This window comes from Triticum aestivum, chromosome 3A (assembly GCF_018294505.1).
Source record: "Triticum aestivum cultivar Chinese Spring chromosome 3A, IWGSC CS RefSeq v2.1, whole genome shotgun sequence".
In the NCBI taxonomy this organism is placed as follows: Eukaryota; Viridiplantae; Streptophyta; class Magnoliopsida; order Poales; family Poaceae; genus Triticum; species Triticum aestivum.
Genome location: NC_057800.1, coordinates 53,326,417 through 53,353,313, shown reverse-complemented (window position 1 = coordinate 53,353,313; position 26,897 = coordinate 53,326,417). Strand labels below are relative to the sequence as shown.

Genomic DNA, 26,897 nt, shown 5'->3' with positions numbered 1-26,897 from the left:
AAGATAGCCCTCAGGAATAACAGGCATATTTTCATCATCACTATCATCATCGTATTCAGATTCAATAATTTCTTTTTCTCTAGCCCTAGCAATTTGTTCATCAAGAAATTCACCAAGGGGCACAGTAGTATCAGGCATAGAAGCAGTTTCATCATAAGTATCATGCATAGCAGAAGTGGCATCATCAATAACATGCGACATATCAGAACGAATAGCAGAAGCAGGTGTAGGTGTCGCAAGCTTACTCATAACAGAAGGTGAATCAAGTGCAGAGCTAGATGGCAGTTCCTTACCTCCCCTCGTAGTTGAGGGATAGATCTTGGTTTTTGGATCTCTCAAGTTCTTCATAATGATAAGCAGATATAAATCCCAAGTGACTCAAAGAATAGAGCTATGCTCCCCGGCAACGGCGCCAGAAATTAGTCTTGATAACCCACAAGTATAGGGGATCGCAACAGCTTTCGAGGGTAGAGTATTCAACCCAAATTTATTGATTCGACACAAGGGGAGCCAAAGAATATTCTCAAGTATTAGCAGCTGAGTTGTCAATTCAACCACACCTGGAAACTTAGTATCTGCAGCAAAGTGTTTAGTAGCAAAGTAATATGATAGTGGTGGTAACGGCAACAAAAGTAAAGACAAGCAAAAGTAATGTTTTTGGTATTTTGTAGTGATTGTAACAGTAGCAGCGGGAAAGTAAATAAGCGTAAACCAGTATATGGAAAACTCGTAGGCACCGGATCAGTGATGGATAATTATGCCGGATGCGGTTCATCATGTAACAGTCATAACATAGGGTGACACAGAACTAGCTCCAATTCATCAATGTAATGTAGGCATGTATTCCGTATATAGTCATACGTGCTTATGGAAAAGAACTTGCATGACATCTTTTGTCCTACCCTCCCGTGGCAGCGGGGTCCTATTGGAAACTAAGGGATATTAAGGCCTCCTTTTAATAGAGAACCGGAACAAAGCATTAGCACATAGTGAATACATGAACTCCTCAAACTATGGTCATCACCGGGAGTGGTCCCGATTATTGTCACTTCGGGGTTGCCGGATCATAACACATAGTAGGTGACTATAGACTTGCAAGATAGGATCAAGAACTCACATATATTCATGAAAACATAATAGGTTCAGATCTGAAATCATGGCACTCGGGCCCTAGTGACAAGCATTAAGCATAGCAAAGTCATAGCAACATCAATCTCAGAACATAATGGATACTAGGGATCAAACCCTAACAAAACTAACTCGATTACATGATAAATCTCATCCAACCCATCACCGTCCAACAAGCCTACGATGGAATTACTCACGCACGGCGGTGAGCATCATGAAAGTGGTGATGGAGGATGGTTGATGATGACGACAGCGACGAATCCCCCTCTCCGGAGCCCCGAACGGACTCCAGATCAGCCCTCCCGAGAGGCTTTAGGGCTTGGCGGCGGCTCCGTATCGTAAAACGTGATGATTTCTTCTCTCTTATTTTTTTCTCTCCAAAAGCAAATATATAGAGTTGGATTTGGTGTCGGAGGGCATCCAGGGGGCCCATGAGGTAGGGGGCACGCCCTAGGGGGGGCACGCCCACCCTCGTGAGAAGGGTATGGGCCCCCTGGTCTCCATCTTTGGCGAGGATTTTTTATTATTTTTTCTAAGATGTTCCGTGGAGTTTCAGGTCGTTCCGAGAATATTTGTTTTCTGCACATAAAACAACACCATGGCAATTCTGCTGAAAACAGCGTCAGTCCGGGTTAGTTCCATTCAAATCATACAAGTTAGAGTCCAAAACAAGGGCAAAAGTGTTTGGAAAAGTAGATACGATGGAGACGTATCAGTCCACCACCTCGAACCAGATCGGTTCGCGCTGGAAGTGGCCGTTGTCACCGAACAAGACATCTAGCCGGACCCGACCAATGGGGGAGCAGGAGAGGCCGGGCATGATGCCGTGGAAGATCGTCCGGGTCGGCTCCAGGTCCTCGGCCTTGAGGCCGAGCTTGGTCATCGTGTCGCGGTAGAGGATGTTGATGCTGCTACCACCGTCGATGAGGACTCAGTAGAACTTGCATGTGCGCCGCGCGACGATGGTGGGGTTGAGGACGAGGGCGTAACCACCCGGACTCGGCATGACTGCCGGGTGATCCTCCCGGGTCCAGGTGATTGGGAGATCCGACCAATGCATGAACTCCGGCTTGGCCGGGACGACGGTGTTCACCTCCTGCCGAAGGAGGTGCTCGCTGCGCTTGTCATCGCCGAGGCTGGTGAAGACGACGTAGGCTGCGTTCTGGTTCGGGTATGCGTCGTCGTGCATCGCGCCGCCAGCTGGAGGCGGCGGTGGAGGCGCAGGCGGCTGCCCTGCGCCCGGAGCCGGAGCCGGAGGGGGCGGGACATCGCCCCTTATGATGCGCTTGGTGATGGCACACTGCCAAAGCGTGTGCGTGGAGGGTTTTGCGCCGCTGTAGTGCTTGCAGGAGGCGTCGAGCATCTGCTCGAAGCTCATGGCGGGTTGCCATGCCGTCTTGCCGGTTTGCCGGCGCTTTGCCGCCGGGTCCACCGTGGGCTCGGTGGTCGCGACGAGCCGGTTGTCATGACGCGGCGCCAGCTGGTCGGCCTTGCGCTTGTTGTTCTGGTGATACTGCTGCCGTCTGCTTTCACCGGCCGGCTTCAGAGGGGGAACTGGCTTCTTCTTGCCGGCTTCATCCAGCGCCACCTGGATCTTCATGGCGGAGTCGGCGGTGGCGTACTTGTCCGCCGTCACCATGAGCGCGGCCATGGTGGCCGGCTCGGAGCGTAAGAGCTTGTGCTTGAGGAGGGTGTCGTCTCGGCACCCGCTGACGAAGTACTGGATCGCCTGGAATTCATGGACGCCCTCGCAGCTGTTTCGGAGCTCGGTCCAGCGTGTGAGGTACTCGCGACTGGTCTCCGTAGGCCCTTGCACGCACATGGCGAGCTGGCTAGGGCAGCCGGGCCGCTTGTAGGTCCCCGTGAAGTTGTGGACGAAGACTTCCTCGAAGTCCACCCACGTGTTGATGCTGCCCATCGGCAGGCTGTTCAACCACGTGCGGGCCGATCCTTGGAGCATGAGCGGTGCGTAGCGCACGATGAGACGATGATTGGCACCGGTGATGCCAATGGCCGTGGTGTAGTCAGTGAGCCAGTCTTCTGGCTTCACTGTCCCGTTGTAGTTGGGGGTGTCGCGGGGGAGCATGAATCCTTTGGGGAAGGGCTCCTCCCGGATGCGTGGGCCAAAGCACGCCGACCCGATAGCGCCGCTCTCCTCCACCTTCAGGGAGCGAGCAAGCCGATCGAGGTGGTGGCGGGCGTCGGCGTCGTCGATGGCGCGCTGGCCGAGTCAACTTGCGGCCAGGCCATGGGGGGCCGGGTCGGTTGAAGCCGGACGCCGGCCATGATGGCCGGTTCCGCGCTGGATCTCTAGGACGGACTCGTCGACCAATCCGCCGGTGGCTATAGCGGCCGGGTCGCGTCGAGTCCGGACTCGGCCGGAGTGAGCCTTGCCGAGTGGCGAGGAAGCGGTGTGCAGAAGTTCGTCTGGCCCGCCAAGGCGGCCGGAGCCGGATCCCGCTGGCTTGGCGAGCTGGTTGAGGCGGTCATGCTGGGTGTTGGCAGCGTGGAGGAGTTTGGGCATCCGCCCGATGCGCTCATTCAGCTCCTCACCCGCGAGCTGGTCCAGGCCAGCTGCGGCTGCCTGGGCAGCGCGCATATTCTTCGCTGGGGTCTCGTAGACGTTTGGGACGGCGCGGCTGATCGCGCCTCCCCGGGCACGCACATCGGCGACCCGGCTTGGGTCGGCCGCGGTGGGCGTGAATCCGTAGGCGGCATCGCGCTCCAGCTGAGCGGCGTCCAGGCGACGCTGAGTGGCGGCGAGCGTCTCGGACAGGTCCAGCATCTGCTGGCGCCTTTCCTCGAGCTAGGTTCGGGCCTCAGTGACGTTGGTGGCGTCGATGTCGGTGCCGATGGGGATGCGGAGGCTCTGCATTGCGGCGCGCAACGGATCGGAAGGCTCGATCCGCTCCGCTGCGGCCCTGGCTTCGGCAGCCTTCCTTGTCTTGCTCGACGAGGAGGAGGTGCCGTTGCCGGTAACGAAAACCTCCACGTGGACGTCCATTGCCTCGGCGGAAATGCCACAGCCGAGGGAGAGCGGAGAGTCGGAGTAGTTGAGCACCTCGCTGGGGTACTCGTCGGCCGCAAAGGCATTGGAGATGCGCAGCGCGGCGAAGGAGGCGGCTAGCGTGCCGACGACGTCGTCCGCCAGCACGACAGACTCGTCGGTGTAGGAGAAGGGCCCCGTCTGAAGCATGTTCCCGGCCAGCTCCTCGAGCTGCCCCACGGTGGGCGCCAACTGTCGTGGTGGGCGCACGGCAGATGCCAAGGGATGTCTAAAGAGAGGAGGAGGCTTGAGGGCGTTGGTGGACTCTATAGGCGAGGTTGGCATGAGCGGGCGCGGGACGCCCGACATACCCAGGTTCGGGGCTCTCCGGAGAGATAATACCCCTAGTCCTGTCGAGTGTAGTTGGATGATCGATAGTACAACCTTGCTCCTGGAGCTGTATGGAGGAGGAAGGAAGCTGGCCAAGGCTTGGGCTGCTCCTCTCCGGTGTCGCTGTTTTGTGGCTAGTCCTATGCTTGCTTGCTTTTCCTATGTGTCTTCTGCTTTCTCTCTTGTTCGGTTGCCCATGATCGCGGGCTCCCGGGGGGTTTTATAGTCCAACCCCCCGGGGGTACAAGGGTAATGTTACAAGTTGGTGGGTCCGTATTATCAGTGTCCGGGAACCCGGACTGGGTCCCGCTGAGGGTTTGTTGTTCGCCGGGTTCCCCTAGGTGCGGGCCCCGCGTGCCTAGGGGGACTGTGCGCCGTCATGCCGATCGTCAGGGCGTGGCCGAGTCGAGTCGTGTACAGTGATCTCCGTCAGGTTGCCGCTTGCAGTCGTCAGCGGTGAAGGCGGGGGCACTGTAGGCACGCCAGCCCTGGTCAGCGGGTAGGTGAGGGGCACTGTTGCCACGTTCCTGCTGACCAGAGTCATGGGCGGGGCACTGTTACCTCGGTCATCATTGATTGAGGTCTCGTCCCATCATACGACCTGGATGGGACGAGAGTTGACCCGTGGATGGATTGCGTAGCATGCCATGGGTGGTGCTGGCTTGTCGAGGAGGCTTCGGTCGTGCCGGGTTCGGCTGTCTTGCGCTAGTTGTTGGGGCCGAGTCGACGTGTCTTGCCGGGTCGGCTAGTCTGGGCGGCTTGCGGTGCTTGGCCGGGTCGAGCGACCCGGCTAAGCGCGTGCCGGTATTGAGGGGCGGTGCCAGCCCCGTTGATTTTTGAAGAGGATCCGGGTTCTGTTGCCTTCCCGGGGTCCATCCCCCCGACAGCTGGTCTCCTCAGTCAGCTCACGGCTCGTCTCCGTGCTGAGTTCGCCATCAAGGACTTGGGTCCTTTGCACTACTTCCTCGGTGTCGAGGTGGTGCGCCGTCTGGATGGCTTCTTTCTTCATCAGCGGAAGTACGCTCACGAGCTCCTGGAGCGCGCTGGCATGCTTAACTGCAAGCCCGCCGCTACGCCTGTTGATACGAAGGCCAAGCTTTCTTCCACGGCTGGTTCTCCTGCTTCGGATGCTGCTTTCTATCGGTCTATCGTTGGTGCTCTCCAGTACCTCACTCTGACTCGACCGGAGATCCAGTATGCCGTGCAGCAGGTGTGTCTTCATATGCGTGCTCCTTGAGACGTTCACTGGGCTGCCGTCAAGCGGATTCTCCGCTATATCTGTGGCACTATGGATCTTGGCGTCATGCTTCACGCCTCCGCCGACACCACCCTCACCACCTACTCCAATGCAGACTGGGCGGGCTGCCCTGACACTCGTTGCTCCACTTCGGGCTATTGTGTCTACCTTGGACCCTCACTTATCTCGTGGTCGTCCAAGTGGCAGCCTACGGTCTCTCGTTCGAGTGCTGAGGCTGAGTATCGTGCGGTGGCCAACTCCGTCGGCGAGTGTTCGTGACTTCGTCAACTGCTTCAGGAGCTCTCTTGCCCTGTTGACCGTGCCACGGTGGTCTACTGCGATAACGTCTCGGGGGTCTACCTCTCCGCTAACCCGGTACATCATCGACGGACCAAGCACATTGAGTTGGATATTCATTTTGTTCGGGAACAGGTGGCCCTTGGTCATATTCGTGTTTTACACGTCCCTACTTCTCAACAATTTGCTGATATCATGACCAAGGGCTTACCTACGGCGTCATTTGAGGAGTTCATGTCCAGTCTTTGCGTCAGCCGCGGTGCCGCTTCGACTGCGGGGGTGTTGAGTATATGTGCACATTGTGTATTGGACCCGCCTCCTAGTTCCTTGTATAGTTAAGGTCCGCGACCCACCTTTGTACATCATATATACATGACTATGCACAAGAGCAATGTATCATGCAATTCACATATTCTACACTGATAGTATCCGATGTCACAAATAAATATGAGGCAAAAACCTGATAGCACCGTTCCACAAAGAGTGGAAACTAAGGTAGCTTATTGCAATGCCCCAGAGTCAGCTAAAATACTTAAATCCGGGGGGGTACCATTTGGTTGTGGGAGAAGCTCTCAGTGCCTGCCATTCGTCATGTGCAGGCAGTTAATAGTTGAAGCAAAGATGTTGAAGTTTGGGGAGGACGATCCAGTAGTATATTGTTGACTGCCTTGTCAGCTTGAAGGAGTTGGGAGGATTCCAACTGCAAATGGCATATATGTGAAGGCATATTGGACATTATTAGCTTGAGGGTCAACCACGAGGAGGCTGCTGCTATCTGATGGATCGTTGGGACTTGGGCTTCTACAGGTTCTGATGATAGTGCAACCTTCAAGGGTGGACAGCGTCCATGGATGCTGTGTGTGTGAGCATGTTGCCAGCTCCTGTTCTAGATGTCGTGCGCGTGTTGTTGTGTTGTGGGCATGTTGCCTTGCTTAATTAGCTGCTGTAACCATTGTGGTTTCAAGCCTGTTTCTAAGGGTATCCTTGTTTATCAATGTCAGTACAACCATGTGGTCGATTCTCATGCTTTGGGACGACCATGTGGTCGACATCACCAACATCACCACCATCGCTTTCTGCCTTTCGGCGTCCATGTGAAGGAATCCGATTCATGATTTAAGATAACATCGGTTTACTGACCTACCACCCAACCCTAGCCGCCCCTCCTCCTCACCCCCTCCCTCTTCCCTTCCTCGCCGCCGCCTGAGGCAGCCATCGGGCAAGCCAGGGGCGCCAAGGATGGTGGCGGTGGGGCCTTGGTTGCCCTACTTCTGCGTGGGGAACCCCGGATCTGGAGTGGATCTCGTGTCCTGGCCGCGTAGGCGGCGGGATCCGGTGGTCGTTGGCGGTCGCAGACGGCTTCTGCGACGGTCGGTGCGCGCGATCTGGTGCCTCCCCTCCTCCCCCGTTCGGCGTGCGGGCCAGCCTGGTCGGGCCGCGCTTCCTCTTGGTCGCCGATTCTGTATAGGAGGCGCTGCTGGTGGCGGGGATCTAGTTCAGGCGAAATCCCTGGCTGGCCATGACCGGCCGAGCCGACGGCGACGTCTGAGGACACCGTTCCCCTTCTTGGAGGCGTCGGTATGGAATGATCTCCTCGCTTCACCTTCCCCTAGCTCTCCCGGGCGGAAGCCCTAACTTTGTTGGGAAGGCGGCGGCGCTCACGGCGCTGTTCCCTTCTTGAAGGCGCTGCTTTGGGAACCTTGGGGTTAGGTGGCGCTTGTGGGTGGTGGGTGACGGCGCTGGCGCGGCCCTATCCTAGCATGGATTATGTCCGTTGCTTGGAGATGGACTCGGGTAGTTGGAGGTCGTCGGCTGGTGTCGTGGTGGCGTCAATGGCAGAGGACCTGCCAAAGGTCATGTAGGTGGAGGTCGTCGTTTGGCGTCGTGGTGGTGTCGATGGCGGAGGACCTGCCAAGGTTGTCACCTCAATCTGCTCTGAAGATGGTCTAGTGGAAGATGGCGGCGGTGACACATGTGAGTGTGTCGGACCGGTTTGAGCCCCGGGCCCGGCAGATGGGTCGGTCGGGGCCTCCGGCTTTAGATGTTAAGGTTAGGTGAGAGGTCTGGGTATGTGGCCCAACTTGCACCCCCTTCATCATTTGGATAGGAGTAGCGGCAGATGTTGCCAAAATAGCAGATTCAGGCATATTGTTGTTCTACTTTGTAAGGTCCTCGAGAATAATCAATAAAATGGACGCATGCATCTCCCATATGTAGAGGCCGGGGGTTATCCTCCTTTTCCAAAAAAAACTTCCTCCCTCAGAGAAGCTTTATTTGCCGAGCTCACCTTGCAAATGCCGCCTAATGTTTCTCTGTGGTTTGCTTTAGGTGATCAAATGTATCGAGCCTGTGATAAGAATAAGAGGAATGCCAATAGGAGGCGGATAAGTCGGTTTCTTGACACTTTGCATACTTGTGACCTTAAGGATATCCATCTTCAAAATTGTCGCTTCATTTGGAGCAATAAAAGGGAAAATTCAATGCTTTGCAAACTTGACTCTTTTTTTTGCAATGCCGAGTGGAACCTGCAGTTTGGCACTCATATCCTTCTTGCCCTCTCATCCTCCCTTTCAGATCATTGCCCTCTGTTATTTGCAGATGACATGGGTGCGTAGGCCACGTGCTTTCAAGTTTGAGAATTTCTAGGCCTCGCTCGGAGGCTTCAGCGAGGTGATGCACAATGCCTGGAACGAGCAAAACGACCACACCGAGCCCTACCAAGTCCTGCACCACAAGATAAAAAAGACCGGCGATCACCTCGCTACATGGAGTAAAGGCTTGTTCTCGGCGGCAAAGGTGCTCCACCACACCACACTTTTGGTGATGCACCAGCTTCATATGGCACAAGAGGTGTGGGCGCTTTCGCCCAATGAGTTGGTCCTCCGCTGTAGGCATACCGAAAAAGGCTTTCGCCCCGTTTTATATATAAAGCAACGATTACTGACAATCCGATACAAACAAATACCTCCCCAACACACGCACACACCCAAGGTTGGATACATAGGAGTTGAGTGCAGCAACACCATCCCTACCACTACAAGAGCTACCGGGGTCCTCCACCGAGAACACGCCACCATGAGGAGACGAAGCCACATATGACGAACCTTGAGATCCAAGGCGGCGCCTTCAGGAAGGTCACAGCGCCAGAGCGCCGCCATGACCTGATCCGAGGATTAGTGTTTCCCCTAGAGCTACATGATGGGCAATGAGATCCATGATGATGCCTTCAAGAAGGGAACGAAATCGCCGCCCCTGGACTGCCCAAAGACAAAACAAGGTTTTCAACCCGGCCATAGCTCACTGCCAACGGCAAATGGGACGAACTCCGCACCACCTCCACCGAACGTCACACCTCAGCCACCATGTCGCCCACACGGCCATGGTAGCAGTTGAGCCACAGGCTACACCCATGAGCCTGCGCTGTCACCACCTGAGCCGCCGCCCCAGTATCCAAGACCATCACGCCACCTACACCATGGTTCACCGGCACTGCTGCTGGCAAAGCGCCACCTTTGGGCAAGAACGAGGTCCAGCCGGCCGGAGCAAGGGAGGGGCAGGCCACAGGCGGCGGCCGACGAAACCGCAACCACCTCGTCATTTCTCGAACTGTGTCCGGGCCAACGTCACCACAGCCGGCAACAGCAAGACCCGTGTTGGCACCCCTGCCATCTCCCCAGAGCGCCCTCTGCGCGCCTCGTGTCTAGCCAAAGACAAGCTCGTCGAGCCGCCGTGCACCACCCGCAGGATGCGCCTCCAATCGTAGACCCGAGCACCTCATGAAGAAGTAGGAGAGGGTCAAACCTCCGCCACTGCACCTCCACACCGACCAGCCGTGACGGCCCGGTTGAGGCAGCCGCCCGCAGCCCTACCCACCCGCGGCCAACGCCACCGTGAGGATAGATCTGACCGGGCCACCGCTGCGGCCCTGATCTACCACCATGACGCGCCCATCCACCACGCTCGAGTTGTTTAGCACCAACAGCCACAACCCTAGCCACCACGACTAGGCATGCGCCCCGAGTAGCGTGCAGGAGGCCCTGAAGGCACCCATGGACGGATCTGGGCAGAGCCCCCAGCCGCTCGATGCTGCCCCAGGTCGAAGCCTCGCCACGACCAGTCCTCCAGCGCTTCGGGTGAGGCCCATGCCGCTGTCGCCGTCAAGCCATCCCACCGCCGTGCCGCACCACCACACGAAGGCGTCGGCCAGTGCCAAGCCCCACCATGCGGGGGAGAGAGAGGCCCCGCCGCTGCCAACACCAATCGGGCTTTACCCAACGGCGCGGTCCGGCGGTGGCGAGGGGAGGTGGAGGGCGAAGGGGGGCTTGGCCCCTCGGTCGCTCGCGGGAGTGACGCTAGGGGAACGAGGGCAGCAGTGGCTACGCAAGTATGAGGGTGTGGGTTGTCCAACCTTCTAACCCCTTCTATGGTTGCTATGGACCTCTTTTTATAGATTAAAGGGTTACCACAATGGCAAAGTAGTCATTATGCATTGATAAGATAGCAAACGGTGCTATCATACCAAACTCTGCAGGCTGATAGGGCACATTAAATGCAACGCTCAATGCCACATCACTGGGTGCCTGACAAGCCTTGCCGGGATATCTCGCCGGCTCCGTGCCTGCCCGCTTGACACGTCGCAGGACGGGTGTCATCTGTAGCCATTTCCTGTAGAAAGAGGCTGCCATGTGGCTAACGGCCGCCACTTAGTCACTTTGCGGTTTGACACCGTACTGATTGACGACGTGGATCGTGGCGGAGTAGTTGGTGAGGTGGTTCTGCCTTCGCGAGTCCCGATAGGCCCTGCCGGGACGCCCTGGACGTCTTGTTCCGGGGGTGGCCCCGTCCTTGCCGAGCTCGCCTGCCCGGCAAGGGAGGCTTTTTCCCTCAGGGTGTCTTGCTTCTAAGCTCTTGGTTTCTCGTACCCTGTCTTGGGTTGGAGCCTTGATATTGTTTCCGTGCCTGTGCACAGTCTGGACAACAGATCCAGGATTTGTTGCACCGACACCGGTAGTCTGGTACACATAGTAAGTAGTCTAAAAACCCATACAAAGAGGAACGGCATGGTAATCCAGAGGAAAGCATCGGAGCCGTTGACAGCATATAAGATCAGAGGCATGGTAGCAGAGAGCCGTCAATACCTCCGTGCTAATTAATCGGCGTGTAGTACAGGAAGGAAAGTAGGTCGCCCGGGCAAGAGCTGCAGACTTACTCGACCGCATAAGGAATCTTAATGCCGAAGTAACTCTCGTGTGTAAGCAATTGCAGACTGTGCACAGGAGAGGGGCGCCTATTCAGAATAAACTTTCGGAACTGTGGTCTGTCTTTGAACACGTGTGTTCCCTGGGAAATTGGGCGTCCTGCCTGTGTTCGAGACAGAGTTTTCTGTTCCAATTATTGTCGGCGGGTATGCTAATGCAACACCGTTGCAAGTGTCCACAGCGTACAGATGTGCTCTTGTCCTGCGTGACTTGATCATGCCATATCTTCTTAGGAGAATGAAAGGCGATGTCAATGCACAACTTCCCAAGAAAACAGAGCAGGTTCTTTTCTGTAGTTTAACTCAAGAGCAACATGCTACTTATCGTGCATTTCTTGCTAGTTCAGAGGTGGAACAAATATTTGATGGTAACAGAAACTCCCTTTATGGGATAGATGTCCTGAGGAAGATATGTAATCATCCTGATCTTCTTGAGAGAGAACAAGCTGCTCAGAATCCTGATTATGGAAATATTGAAAGAAGTGGAAAGATGAAAGTGGTTGAGCAAGTACTTAAAGTCTGGAAAGATCAAGGTCATCGCGTTCTTCTTTTTGCTCAGACCCAACAGTTGCTTGACATTTTGGAGAACTTCTTGACTGCGCGCGACTACCAATATCGAAGAATGGATGGACTTCCAAAGTTTGATGAGTTTAATAATACAGATGAGATTTTTATTTTCATTCTGACAACAAAAGTTGGTGGATTGGGTACGAATTTGACTGGGGCAAACAGGGTTATAATATTTGATCCTGACTGGAACCCTTCGACAGACATGCAGGTATGGTCCATGTGAAAGTTTGCCTGCCCTGTATATAATTCTGCACCTACCACCTTTTAACCTTTGTAGATGCATTGTCATTCGATAAAATTACATTAAGGTTTCATTATCTTGCCTTTCGGATTTGGAAGAGATGGTTGACATCCAAAAATGGATGCCGATGAGTACATTGTAGATAAAATAATTTTAAGGAGTCCTCTGTTGTGATAGCAGCAAAGATATTCTCGTGTTATTTTATGTCCTAGGACAAGTGATCACACTAACCTGATTAAACTTTCTGTGCACTAGGCCAGGGTACGAGCGTGGCGAATTGGGCAAAAAAGAGATGTGACAGTTTACAGGTTGATCACACGTGGGACGATAGAGGAGAAAGTCTACCATCGACAGATATACAAGCATTTTCTCACAAACAAAGTACTGAAAAACCCTCAGCAAAGGAGGTTCTTTAAAGCCAGAGACATGAAAGATTTATTCACATTACAAGATGATGACAAGAATGGTTCAACTGAAACATCAAACATTTTTGGCCAATTGTCTGAAGATGTGAACATCGGTGCTCCAGATGGTGAGGAGCGAGGCGAGGGATCTTCAGCTTTACCGACCAGCGCAGAGGCTGAACCATCTGTTGATGGAAATGGGAAATCAGACCTTAGATCTGACCAAGCGGATGAAGAATCCAACATTTTGAAGAGTCTTTTTGATGGCCAGGGCGTTCATGTAAGTAATATGTGCTGATCCCAGCCTCTGTGCTTTTGTTTTTCTGTTCAATATTTTGTAAATAACCCTCAATTTTCTACTTGCACAGAGTGCTATAAATCATGATGCCATAATGAGTGCTAACGACGATCAGAAGCTGCGCCTAGAAGCAGAAGCTTCACAGGTGGCACACAGGGCAGCTGAGGCTTTACGCCAATCACGGATGCTCAGAAGCCGTGACGACTTTGCTGTCCCCACATGGACAGGAAGAGCTGGTGCTGCCGGGGCGCCGTCTTCTGTCCGCAGGAAATTTGGGTCAACACTCAACACCCAGCTGGTTAGTTCTTCGCAGCCATCAGAAGGTTCAAACGGCAGCAGGGTTCAAAGTCTTCAGGTGGGCGCTCTACATGGCAAAGCACTGTCCTCCGCCGAGCTTTTGGCTAAGATGCGTGGAACGCGAGAGGGGGCAGCTTCAGACGCACTGGAACATCAGCTCAGCCTGGGCTCTGCTTCCAACCAGAGACCAGGCTCGACAGAGAACGGACGCACATCTAACTCTTCTTCTAGTAGGAACATTATCGTGCAACCTGAAGTCCTGATCCGCCAGCTGTGCACCTTCATACAACAAAACGGTGGCTCCGCCAGCTCGACGAGCTTGACGGAACATTTCAAGAACCGCATACAACCAAAGGATATGCTGGTGTTCAAGAACCTTCTGAAGGAGATAGCAATGTTGCAAAGGGGCGCAGGCGGCTCAACGTGGGTGCTGAAACCCGAGTATGGGTAATTTGCGGCAGTAGTTCATGGGCTCAAAATTTTGATTAGGAGTAGATTCTCGCATAAAAAAATCATTTAAATAGGATGTTGATACAGAGATGGAAAATTTCTCTCTTAAATCTTTGGATATGGCTGAGAGATACCTTTTTGCATGGAAGAGATGGCACAGGAATGTTAGTTAGGTGGCGGTTCTTTTTCTCCTCAGTTAATTAGTGGTTTGCAGAAGCCCTTATTAGCCTTTTATCCTTTTCTGGTGTACATGTTTCCTGGGAATCAACTGCAATCTGAATTCACAAGTATTTACAAATACTGCTTTTTGTCTCCGTGCTTCTACTTTTCTTATAATATTTGTATGCGTCGTTCTGTTTCTGTATGAGCGCGGTGTGGTCACTTTTCTTGCATTTATGGTGGTTTCAAATATACTTTTATGTATCATATATTACTCCAGATGCAATTGCTAGGCATCGATTATGCGGGGGCTTTATTCAAACAAATGATTGTTGTGAATATTTATTTTCGCACTCTCTTTTTCCACTGTTTATATATTTCCCTCGTAGTATTGCTTTCAGGATTTTTTTCTCTCCAGATTTCTGGAAGACGATGTCGATTTTGAGCTGAAACTACACTAGCTATGGTTCTTATTACGAAAGTATTACTCTGGTGTACCTCTGAATTCTGGTTGGTGGCAAATGATTGTTGTGAATAATTATTTTCGCGCTCCTCTTTTCCTCATCTGTATATATATTTCCCTCGTAGTATGCCTTCAGGAATTCTGTTTTTCAGATTTCTGGAAGATGATGCACATTTTGAGTTGAAACTACAGGTTTCTTATTATGAAAGTAATACTCTGGTGTACTATCTCTCAAATTCTGGTTGGTGGAGGTGGTGTATCTTGAGAACAAACTGAATTTGCAGTTTCTGGTTGTGCATGTAGTGTAGCAGCCGAGGCAGAGTTACTTGTTAAATCATTTTCGCAAGTGTGTAGAACTCTAATTGATATCATAGGACTGTTTCAGTTTCATCCACAAGCAAAACATTGAATCCAGGAGCGAAACTTTCATTCCAGAAGCAAACAATTCTATGGGTCTGCATCACGGTGATGCGGAGGCCGAGATGATCCCCTTCTCGAAAAAAAAGCAAAACAGTTCTATGGCTGTGTGAGGAAGAAAACAATCCTAAAAATGTGAGGATACAAACTGCAGTAGAATTAATGTTGGGAAACAAACTAAACGCACCTGAAACATGTACACATTAGCAAGGGTGTTACTTAAAACGTGGAGATTGTAAAGCAAACGTTTCTGACAGTCAATATTTCTGAGGCACTGGGCCACTCTTTATTCTTTAATAGATGTACAATGTACTCTAGTTGAAATCAGCTCGGAAGTAATATCAAAATGTACTCATGGGAATGATAGGTAAAATTTTCCATCCGAGATCCATTGCGAAAACAACAAACTTTCAAGCAGCAAAAGGGAAAGGGGTAATGAGTTTTGCACACTATCAGGAAACCCACTGCTCGCATCTGATTTTGCTGAACCATGGGACAAAAACCTGATAGCATCGCCACGTAAAGAATGAAAGGTAGCTTATTACAATCCTAGAGCTTGGAAGAAAAAAAGGAAAAAAAAATCCCGGTGCATCGATTAAGTAGTGGTAGAAGCTCTTGGTGCCTGCCTCTCATCAGTTGCAGGTGAAGACAGATAATAGTTGAAGCGAAGACAGATAATAGTTGCCTCATCATTAAGCTTTTTTTGGTACCTGCATAAGCGAAGATTCGAGTTCATGAATCCGACGGGCTGAAATTGAGAATACAGTAGTATTAATTAGGCAAGAAAGAGGACTAATAAAAAACCTGATAACTACTTAAACTCAATTAGAAGTATGCATGTACTCACACTCAGTATATCTCGACTGTAAGGTTAGGACGGTTGGGATGTTGGTTGGCTGCGAGCTCCAGCGCAACCACAGCTTCATTCTGCTTCTCTTGAGCTGGACCTAAACGGAAGGTAGCTTCCACTTTCTGGAGTGAACGGAGGTTTTTCCAGCTACCAAACTCAAACACAAAGCTGCTGTCACGCTTCAACCGATCCACTTCGAGATACCAGTATTGAAGGGATTCAAGGCTCGGCATCGCTCCCTGCAGAAACCTCAGCGGTGCAGGTGTAGTGAAGTACCTCAACTTGGGGAATAACCCCCCCATGACGTCTGGGAGAAAGTTCTGCGACCCCAGAAACAGATCAGTCAACCGTAGAGTAACGAGCTCTGGAAAACTCCCAAGGATCTCCATATCCCGTGCCTTCACTTCCTTCAGATTGAACCATAATCTGGTGAGGTTCGGAACAAGTGACGGGTTTATCCACGCCGGCAACATGTCCTTCTCCGTTCTTATCAAGAATTCACGGAGCTGTCGAGGTGGTACATAACCTTCCCACCCTTGGGGTCCAATACTCACATAACCCATAAAGTAAATGTACAGAATTTGGATCTCTTTCAGTTTGCCAAGAGACTTCACCAGAGCTTTCACCTGGCTATCATCCACGCCTTTGTGAGAGATAATGCTTAGGTTGAGATTCCTCAGCATCGTCAGCTTGCGCAGCTCTACTACAAACTCAGGAGACCAAGTGTCAAATGTCAACCGTAGATCTTCCAATGATGTTAGGTTCCCCAGCAAATGCATCCCAACTATTCCTTCAGCGACTTCAAAACGCAAGCGCTTGAGTTGCCTTAACAGACCAAAACTTTGTGGCAATTCTTTTATCCCATTCCCATTATATATCAAGTTCAGTGTCTGCAAAAACTTCAGATTCCCTATTTCTTCTGGTAGCTTATCTATTGGCATCCTCCGCAATCCCAGGTACCTCAAATGGACTAAGCTACCAAGATGGTCCAGATGATAACTGCCATCTCCATTAAAACTACAATCTTCCATATCTAGGACACGTAAAGCTCCAAAACTTGTAAGTGATGGCATCACATAAATATCACATCCGATGGCACTGAATGACCTCAATTGTGGGGTGCACATGTTAGCCAGAGAGTCATCCTGCTCCAAGACTATCTTTTGGATGGCTAACCTACGAGCATTACTTTGGCAAGATATCCTTTGATCATTAACATCCCATACCCTAACAAAATTCTCTTCATTTGACAATAGAGATATCATATCAAGCACAAGATCATGGACACGACAACCAGTCACGAAACATGAGCCATAACCACCCCAGATGGGTTGTATCATACTTCTATTCACCAGCTCACTGAAGTATCTCTCTCCAAGCTCATATTGCCTTATCCCCGGTTCCTCCTTGATAAACCCTTCTGCTGACCACTTCCAGATCAAAGTTTCTTTTTTGACTGTGTAGTCTTCTGGATATATGCTTAGATACAACAAACAAGGTCTCAGGTAATAGGGTAGATCATAATAGCTAAATAGCAGTATCTTTCTTGTATTGTCTACAACTTGGTTTTTTCCGTGCCCAAAACCAATTGAGTCATAGACCTTAGACCAATCCTCTTTCTCTTTACCATCTAATAAACTAGCTATTGTAAGGATAGCTAATGGTACACCACCGCATCTCTGTATAATCTTTTCAGATATCTCAACCGGATGATCAAAAGGGCATTTGCTTCTACCACCATATAATCTCATATACAATAAGTTTTCAGAGTTGTCGGGGGAAAGTGGCTTTAGCTGGTAAGCCTCACCGGACTTTGCGGCAACTTCCAAACTGCGAGTAGTTGTGATTATTTTACTTCCGCAGTTACTATCCTTCAAAGCACAACTGATTATTTTCCATGCTTCTACATCCCATATATCATCAATAACAATAAAGTACCTATCCACATCAGAGCACCATAGGCATGAAATTAGTAAGTAAACTTGTGCAGAATACATGTATTAAAGAAAGATATTGCAGCTATCCCGAAGACTATCCAAAAATTGCAGTACTATTCTTTCTACAACAATTAACATATAAGCAAATAAACAAAAAGAATATGGCTATTAGTACAAGATAAATATATATCGACATGCGTTAGTTTACCAATGCCATCTTACTGGTTGGAACTCTAGTTCTGGTTAATTTCATTTCAAAATAAATAATGAAAATCTCTTGTGATATCAAATTTAGTTTCAAAATCTAAGTTTAAACTCATGTTTATTCTACGTACTTTTCAAGGAGCATTGGAAAAAAATGGATGTCACTGTTCAAGACCTAGATGAAACAGACATGAAAGGAAAACAGAATGTATTTTTTAATCTAAAGATACAATTGGATCAATACCTACTATCCAAATTGTACTCAAGACAAAACTCAAAGACAATAATCCAGTTGCTCCTAATTTGTGTCTTCAATATACTAGTACTGAAGACGAAGCTATGCATGCTGAATTGATGATACATATGCACTAATAACAAAAAGATGAATGTCAATTCTTTTGTATTTAATTTGGGCGACATCCATGTCAACACGTGATCATTTATATCCATAATTTGATCATTTTTTGGGTGCTCAATACAGTTATTAGTGATGGCGTTGAGCTGTATTTCCTGAAAGTCAATGAATACAAACTTGAAGATACTGTCCGAGATAAAATAAACTCCGGTAATTAATAGGTGGTTGGTGCGTACCTCTTATTCACAAGTAATTCTCGGAGTTCTAATATGAGCTGCTTTTCATCCAATGTATGTGCATTGGATTTCCTGTAGCCTTCCTTGTCAAGCTCAAGGAAAATGTCCCTGAGAACTTTCTTCACGTCGGGCTTCTGACCCACCGAAACAAAAGCCTTGAGCATGAATTTTTCTTGAAGTCCCTGATGCACTACTTTGGCAACAGTTGTTTTGCCAAGTCCACCAATTCCAAAAAATGGAGATTATCTTCAGTTGTTGCTTGGACACCTCCCCATCCCCATCTGTGAGCTTCTTGGTTATCTCGTCCCTTGCGACATCGATGCCAATGAGCTCTTTCTGGTCTTTGAACAGATCCAACAGCCGAGGGTCGATGGCTGTGCCTGATGCTGGTTTAGCAACGTCATTGACCTTGTATCTGTCACGCCTATCGGCCGCCTCCTGCACTAGGATCTTCATTGCCTTGATCTTCTTTGCAATCTGATGACCAGTCTTGCCTTTGGTCAGCAAGTTGCCCATCTTCTCCACAAGCTGCTTGAGCTTATTCGAGTTGGGCTCGGAGCTCTGCTCGGCACTTGCTAGGAAGTCATCGACCACATCTTCCATGGTGTATGAAAGCTCCCTGACCTCGTCGGCCCAGACCTTGACCTGCTCATCAAGCTGGTCCCGCGGCACGTCCGCGACCTTGCGAAGCGCCGCGTGAATGCTGGTAAGCTCTCTGGAGAGAAACTCCACGTCTTTCTTCACGCCCTTCTGAAGCTTGTACTCCTCCTTGAGGAGCAGGAATAGCTTGGGGATGAGGGCGCCCATGGCCCCCGTCACCACCTGCATGGCTGGAGCTTGGAGGAGTGAATATGGAAATGCGTAGTTTGTTGGGAGTATGATCAGTGCGAGCTAAAGGAAACTGGGTGTGCATCCATCTATCTATGTACTCATAGTCATAGATAAACTGGGTGTGCTAATGGAAACAGCTGTGTGTATAGTAGGTGGACAGTGTATATTCCGTGCAACCCCCGAGGCTAGATCTAGCGTAATTTGCGGTTTTAGCAGACTCTTCAACAAAAAGGTCGACAGTCAGCACATGGAAGTTGCCCGTTGGCACTCAGCACGCACGTACGGAATGTAGTATAAATATGGAGTATGTGGCTGTATCTTGACTGCTTTGCACCGCTGGGCCGATGTCGGGGAAATAAAATAACCTAAGTCCTGCCGGCCGGCTCACAAGCTGATGTGGAATGGCTCAAAATACTAATTAGTACTACTCGAAAGACTGACTGGCCGGCGAGTGGGTTCAGATCTGGCCTTGGGACTGATAAAAGTGGTGTCAAGACTCAAGAACCAGACATGAACGAGATGCAAGAAAACCTAAAATACTGTTCACAAGACAGCCTAGTAGCCCGTAGTTTAAGCACTCGGGTGAAACAATGTAAAAATTGCTCTCTCCGGCAAGAAATGCTAAGCTCACAATGAACTGTTGGGCTATTGAGGAACGAACAATTGAGGAATGAACTGTCAGTGCGTGAAGTAAGGTGGATTCAGTTTTTCTTTTTTTCTTGAAAGACCAGTGACTCGACCGACTTCCAAATTCCTGGCCGTAGTAACCGCTTGAGCCTAAACTCAGACCAAGAATTAGGGAGAACAATGAGCTTTCTGTTATATTCTGCAAAGAAAATGAGCATTTTTTTTCTCATTGAGGGTGTTATGAGAAATGCGTTATGCATATTGGTGCACATCCAACTTTTTTCTGTGATTATGCATCTCAAAAGGAAGAGCACTAATATGAGAAAACAATATGTGCATAGATCATCTTAGAGGACATGCAAATATTTGTGTAAACTATAATAATACTAGGTATGTTGCCAATTACTTTGGAAAATAATGTTTTATTGATTTACTGTGAAAAAAAATCTCATGCCTGCATCACGTACTCATCGTGCCAGAATAACCTTTCAAAACCAGCATTAGTGGCAAACCCAAATAATTAGGGAGTGTAATAAACTAAATGCACCTAAACATGCACACATTATTAGCAAGGATGATAAACGCCGGCATTTTCATGCCGAAACATCTTATGATCTTTCCTTTGTTGTGACAAACATTGTTCCAAGTACGACATATAATACGTATTCTTATTACAATCACGGTGAATAGACATGGAAGAGACCAGCTTGTAGGAAACATCAAAATGCATACTTTTTTAGGTCAACCATCAAAATGCATATATGGAGACTATAAATTATTTTTTTGAACAGAGTTCCGTGATGAAACAATAAATTGTCAAGGATCAAAATGTGAAAAGGCAGTGAGTTCGGCACACCGCAGGAAGCCCACTATCTTATCGTATCCAATTTCACAAACAAATAGTATGACGCAAAAACCTGATAGCACCGTTGCACAAAGAGTGGAAACTAGGTAGTTTATTGCAATACCCCAGAGCCAGCTAAAATACTTAAATCTGGGCGTATCGATTAGGTTGTGGGAGAAGCTCTCAGTGCCCACCGTTCATCAGGTGTAGGCAGGTAAAAGTTGAACCAAAGATGGAGAAGTTTGGTGAGAACGATGGAGCAGTATATTGTTGACTGCCATGTTAGCTTGAAGGAGTTGGGAGGCTTGCACGTGCACACGAACCACAAGAATTGATTAGCTTCTACTGCCTGCAACTGCAAGCGCCATATATGTGAAGGCCATATATGTACACTTCTTAGTTGTCCAAAACAAAAGTGATAAAGTACATGCATCCAGGACTGCGTTAGGACCTGAACGCAGATGTTTGGACAATGCATACTCCGCCTGAAATTGAGGAAGAAAAAAGAGAAGATTACCAAGTCAGTTTTGTCTGGTGACATTAAAGAAGCTGAAAACTAAACTTAGCAACTGGTATGTACGTACACCGTGCAGCAGGCTGGCAGCAGAAGCAATTGATCACACAATAATAATTAGTAAACACGAAGATTACAAGTTAGGCATAAATCCGGATTTGAAGGCTTGGACGGTTGGGATGTTCGCCCGTTGCAAGCTCCAGAGCATCCTCGGCTTCATTCACGACCTCTTCAACGGTATCATGAGAGTTGATACCAGCTTCCACTCTCTGAAGCAAAGGGAGGTTACTCAAGCTGCCAAACTCAAATACAAAGTTTTTGTTGTTACGCTTCAACCACCCCACGCTGAGCCTACTGAACACAAGGTATTCAAGGCTCGATCGACATCGCTCCCTGCAGAAACCTCAGCGGTGCATCTGTACTAAAGTACCTCAACTTGGGGAACAATCCACCACCATCACTGTCGCCGGCCATGACATCTGGGAGGAAGTCCTGCAAGGTCTCTAATGCTAGACTCACGAGCTCTGGTAAACTCCCAAGGATCTTCATGTCATGCGTCTTCACATCCCCCACCGCCACCGATAACTTGGTGACGTTGGGAAGAAGGGATGGGTTAATCCACACCGGCAACATGTCATACTCTGTTGTTAGCCTCAATTCACGGAGTTGTCGAGGTGGCACATAACCTTCCCAGTCCTCAGATCCAAAACGTACGGAATCAGCTAAAAGGTCTAGGACTTGGATCTTTTGCAGTTTGCCAAGAGACTTCACTAGAGCTCTCACCATGCTATCATCAAAGTGTGTGTTATATGAAATTACCATATAGAGCTTCCTCAACTCCGTAAGCTTGCCCAACTCTACCACAATTTCAGGGGACCCGTTGGCATATCCCAAGCTTAGCTCTTCCAATGATGTTAGGTTCCCAAGCAAATGAAACCCTCCAACTCCTTTAGCGAAATCAGCATTCAAGCACTTGAGCTGCTTCAGTTTACCAATACTTTGTGGCAATTGTTTTATACTAGTACCCTCCAAGTCCAGTATCTGCAGAAACTTTAGATTCCCTATATCTTCCGGGAGCTTATCAACAGGCATGTTCCGCAATCCCAGGTACCTCAACTGGAGTAAGCACCCAAGATAGTCGAGATGATAATTGCCATCACTCATAAAAGTACAATGTTCCATATCTAGGACACGCAAAGCTCTAAAGCTTGAAAGCGATGGCATCATACGAATATCACATGACATGGCATTGAATGACCTCAGTTGTGGTGTGCACACGATAGCCAGAGAGTTGTCATGCTCTATGACTATCTTTTGGATGGCTAGCCTACGAGAATTATTTTGGGATGATATGTATAGATCATTAAGGTCTATTACTGTAACAAATTATCTTCCTTTGACAGCAAACATATGAGATATCAAGCACCAAATCATGGACACGACATCCAACTACCACACCAATATTGTCATGGGCCTCAATTGGTTGGACCATACTTCTATTCAAAAGCTCGTTAAAGTATCTCTCTCCAATCTCAAATTGACCTATCTCTGGTTCCTCCATGATAAAACCTTCGGCTACCCACTTCCATATCAGAGTTTCTTTCCAGATTATATAATCCTCCGGATATATGCTCATATGCAACAAACAAGTCCTTAGATAATATGATTAATCATAATAGCTAAATAAAAATATCTTTCTTGTATTATCTACATCTTGGTTTTCTCCGTGTCCGGAACCAATTGAGTCATAGACCTTAGGCCATTCTTCTCTTGGTTTACCTTCTAACAAACTAGCTATTGTGAGGATAGCTAATGGTACACCTCCACATTTCTGTAAAATCTTTTTGGACACCCAAACTGGTTGGTCGAACAGGCATTTGCTTTTACCACCATATAATCTTGTATGGAATAATTTTTCAGAATTGTCATCAGAAAGTGGTTTTAGCTGGTATACTTCACCACAGTTTTTGGCGACTTCAATAATACGAGTAGTTGTGATTATTCTACTCCCACAGTTATCATCCTTCAAAACACATCTGATTATTTTCCATGCTTGTACATCCCATATATCGTCAATAACAATGAAGTATCTATCAACATCAAAGAGCCATGGCATGACATTAGTAATTAAAACTTGCGTAGAACATATATGCATGAAACAAAAAGCATGGCATCTATCTCAAAAAGTATCGAAAAATCGAAATAATATTCAATCTAAACCATTCAACATATAAAGAAACAAAATAAAAGGAGAAAGCCAAGCTAGTGTTAGATAAATATTTATTGGCATTCGTAAGTTGGCCGATATCGTCTTAGGAATCAGGAAAATCATGTATAAAATAATATTTATAGATTTTATCTTAAGTCAAACTTTTTTATGTCTGACCAAGTCTATAGATAGAAAATATGAACATCTACACTATCTAATAAATATCATTAGATCCACCATGAAATGTATTTTTTATATTGTAACTTTTTGGTGGTGTACAGTCATGTTGGTATTTCTATAAATTTGGTCAAACTTACTTAGGACAAAATTTACATGCACTGTATTTTTATAAGTGGACGGGTTTGCTTGTAATATTGAATTTAGTTTTGAAGTCTTGGTTTGAACTCATGGTTAGTCTAAATATTTTAGAAGTATTGGAACATAGGAAAATATATGGCTGTCAACGGTGATGACCTAGATAACATAAACAATGTAAATAAAAATGGTAGATATAATATGTTATCAAATTTGATACTATCCAAATTGTATTGTACAACTCGAAGATAATCAACAACTCGTTCCTCCATGTCGTCAATATACTCAAAGGTCAGTGTTTTATATGCATGAGGCAAATGCACCAATAAAACATAGAATACAAGATATTTAATTTTGTACCGGTAAGTGGTATACATGTGAACAAGTTATCAAGTCTTGAACTCGGTGGTTATTCCTCATGATGCTAAGCTAGATTTCTTGTGATTGTGTGTGTGTGTGTGTGTGTGTGTGTGTGTGTGTGTGTGTGGGTGGGTGGGTGTGTGTGTTTGTGTGCACATACATGTTTCCTTATTTGAGAGGAAAATATAAACTCGAGAAAATATTAATGTGGTTTGTGTGTACCTCTTATTCTCGAGTAATTCTCGGAGTTGTTCGATGAGCTGCTTTTCATCCAAAGTTGATGCATTGGAAATTTGGTAGCGTTCCTTGTCAAGCTCAAGGAAAATGTCCCCAAGAACTTTTTTCACATTTGGCTTCTGACCGATAGAAATAAAAGCCTTCAGCAAAAATTTGTCTCTGAGCCTCTCATGCACTACTTTAGCAAGAGTTGTTTTGCCAAGTCCTCCAAATCCAAAAATGGACAGAATCTTCAGCTGCTTCTTTGGGACATCCCCATCCCCATCTGCAAGCTTCTTGGTTATCTCCTCACTTGCCATATCAATGCCAACGAGCTCTTTCTGGTCTTTGAACAGATCAAACAGCCGAGGGTCGACGCTTGTCGTGGCTGCTGGATTACCAACAACCCCATTGACATTGTACCTGTCACGCCTATCGGCCACCACTTTGACTAGGATCTTCATTGCTTTAATCTTCTTTGCAATTTGATGACCAGTCTTGCCTTTGATCAGCAAGTTTCTCATCTTCTCCACCAGCTGCTTGAGCTTATTCGAGTTGGGATCAGAACCCAGCTCGTCACTTGCTAGGAAGTCATCAACCACATCTTCCATGGTATCTTCGTAGGGGAGTTGTTCTAACCAAAGACAACCTCGCACGGCGCAACTGGCCAGGGAGTAAGATGTGTTGTTTTTGTACTCATGAAGAGACAATCAAACACCTCTTTTTCCAATGCAAGTTTGCACGTTCTACGTGGTCAGTCATCCAAATAGCGTCAAATTTGTATCCGCCCACAAGTGTCGCCAATATTTTTGGTCATTGGTTGGATGGTATTCCAAATAGGTTGAAAACGCTAATAAGGGTGGGAGCGTATGCCTTACTATGGTCGCTTTGGCTATGTAGAAATGATTTGGTTTTCAATAACAAAAATGCTTCTCCTTTGCAGGTTATTTTCCGTTGTACGCACTCGCTTCGTACGTGGTATACGCTACAACGAGTGGAGTACCAACCGCTGTTCAAGGCGGTGTGTATGCGGTTGGAGCAGGTGGCTACGGAGGTTTTTACCCAACATGGGTGGCAGCATAATCTCCGGATCGGTCCACCACCCCTTTCGACATAGGCATAGTGTCGGTCTATATGACTCTACTGTCGCCCATTTGTCGTTTTTTCTTCCTTTTTTTTACAGACTTTAGGTGATTGGCTGTGTGCATCTTAGTTATGCAGAGGCCGGGTGTTACTCATAATGCTTTGTATCTTCTTGATGCTATTTTTTGAGATAATAAAAGCGCCCTTTATCGAAAAATGAAAGCTCCCGGACCTCGTCGGCCCAGACCCTGACCTGCTCGTCAAGCTGATCCCGCGGCACGTCGGCGACCTTGCGGAGCGCTGCGTGCATGCTCGTAAGCTCTCTTGTGAGGAAGTCCACGTCTTTCTTCACACCCTTCTGGAGCTGGAACTCCTTGAGGAGCTGGAACAGCTTGGGGATGAGGAAGCCAATGGCACCCGCCACCACCTGCATTATGGCTCGACCCATTGTTGGCTGTGCTCTCGATATGTGGATTTTGGAAACGCTTCTGATTATGGTGGGGAGTACAGGCTGCAAACTTACGGAGTGCTAGTGCTGTCTAATGGGTATGTACATACTAGATATGTAGCGCTAGCGTATGCCTAGATCGAGCTTATGGGTTTGTGCGTTGAGGACGTTGAGGCGATACGCTCACATATTGCAAGATGGTTTGCACATGCATGCGAGAAGACTTCTCATCGATCGATGTAGTCAGCGTTTGGAAGCACCACCGAAGTTGCACACGGACCTGCACGCAAGTAAGGACTATAGTATACTATAGATGACCCATTGCGTCTCCGAGTGACGCAAAGACCAATTACAATCGAGAAGTTAAGTAAGATACGAATAAAATGTTTTATGAATTATCCATAAAGATATGATATTTGATTTATGACATTTGACATCTCGGCGCTCCGTTGCAGCCATGGCACAAAAAGTAGATGCAATTGATAAGCGGGATGATCACAATTTATACACGCAAGAGCGACAGGGCGACCGTACATGCACCACTCCCCTCGTTTGGATCTTTAGATCCATCAAGGCACTTATTAATTAAGTGCAGAGTTTCATTGATAGCTCGCTCATAGACAAACGTGGTGTTTGGTTCCTTACATGATTATGAATAAGCACATGTCCAACTACACCAAGAGGCATATGCATAACCACATTCACATGTACTCCTTCCGCTCCGAATTACTTGTCACAGAAATGAATATATTTAGACGTATTTTTAGTTCTAAATACATCTATTTTTAACAATTTCTGCGATAATTAATTCGGGACGAAGGGACTACATACTATGAGGCACGTTAACACATACCCCCACTGTAAACTAATATAACAACTTTTAGTTCACTCTAATATAAAATGTTTTAGATCACTACTTTTAGTGATCTAAAATATCTTATATTAGTTTACAGAGGGAGTACTTTCTAGTAAATAATACATGTGCTAGAAATAAATGATTTTTTTATTTTGGTGTAGCTCACATAAAAATGTATTCACCATAAAATTTTACATACAAGTAATATGCATTCATAGGTATATGTGAATTTATTTTTTCAGATTTTTTAAAACCTAAAGATCAGTTTTTTAAAAAATATATGGCTCCGTGGAGCCAAAAATAATTCCCCACATCTATTTTATCTTCTTATTTATTTAAAATCAATGTGTTATAATAAAAAATTAATTGCCAATGAAATAATGTGGCGTGCTTTGAGGCATTTCTCTATATTTTCTCT

General features: G+C 47.8%; 3 pseudogenes; 1 reads left to right on the top strand and 2 right to left on the bottom strand.

Annotated features, from left to right (window-relative positions):
• The window catches only part of LOC123056756 (DNA excision repair protein CSB-like), a 116,524-nt pseudogene extending 102,968 nt beyond the window's left edge, over positions 1 to 13,556 (top strand).
• A 1,298-nt stretch (positions 13,557 to 14,854) lies between these two features.
• Positions 14,855 to 19,082, bottom strand: LOC123060200 (disease resistance protein RGA5-like; annotated as a pseudogene).
• Positions 19,083 to 21,132: 2,050 nt separating this feature from the next.
• On the bottom strand, positions 21,133 to 25,608 carry LOC123056754 (disease resistance protein RGA5-like; annotated as a pseudogene).
• Between the last annotated feature and the right edge of the window lie 1,289 nt (positions 25,609 to 26,897).